Source organism: Monopterus albus, unplaced genomic scaffold, assembly GCF_001952655.1.
Source record: "Monopterus albus unplaced genomic scaffold, M_albus_1.0 scaffold398.1, whole genome shotgun sequence".
Lineage (NCBI taxonomy): Eukaryota > Metazoa > Chordata > Actinopteri > Synbranchiformes > Synbranchidae > Monopterus > Monopterus albus.
This window is the reverse complement of record NW_018128278.1, coordinates 16,200-16,716: the sequence shown is the minus strand read 5'-3', so window position 1 is coordinate 16,716 and position 517 is coordinate 16,200.

Here is a 517-nt window from a genome sequence, read left to right as displayed (position 1 = left end):
ATCATTAACAAGCTGGACTTCCAATGAGACTAGGGGGCAAGAAATTGGCATGGAGGCTGTCGATAACAGCTGTTGCAGCAGAGCATGTATCTAAACAGTGTTTGTTTCTTTCACATGCACCAAATGTAGCGTGATAAAAGCTCACCCCATGCACCAGATGGGCAGATGGGGGAGCGCCTCTCTTTTTTTTTTTTTTTTTTTTACAACTTGTATTACACCAAACAAGCTCGACTCAGCATGTCCAAAGCAAGTGAAAGAAAACAATACCATTTCTATCCAAGTCTGATTAAAAGAGTCAGTGCTGTGCAAGTGGACAAAATATTGCAATTTAAGGGAGTATTAGCTGCTCCTTTTCAAATTTATACACTTCTTTTTAAAAAAATATGCTCTTTTTTTATACTATGCAATGGCTGGGCGATGTTAAGTTACATTACATTTCATTAATCATTACACAAATATGGACACACCTTTAAGGAAAAGGTAGGAGGGGGCTGAAGTGGCATCACTGGTATATATA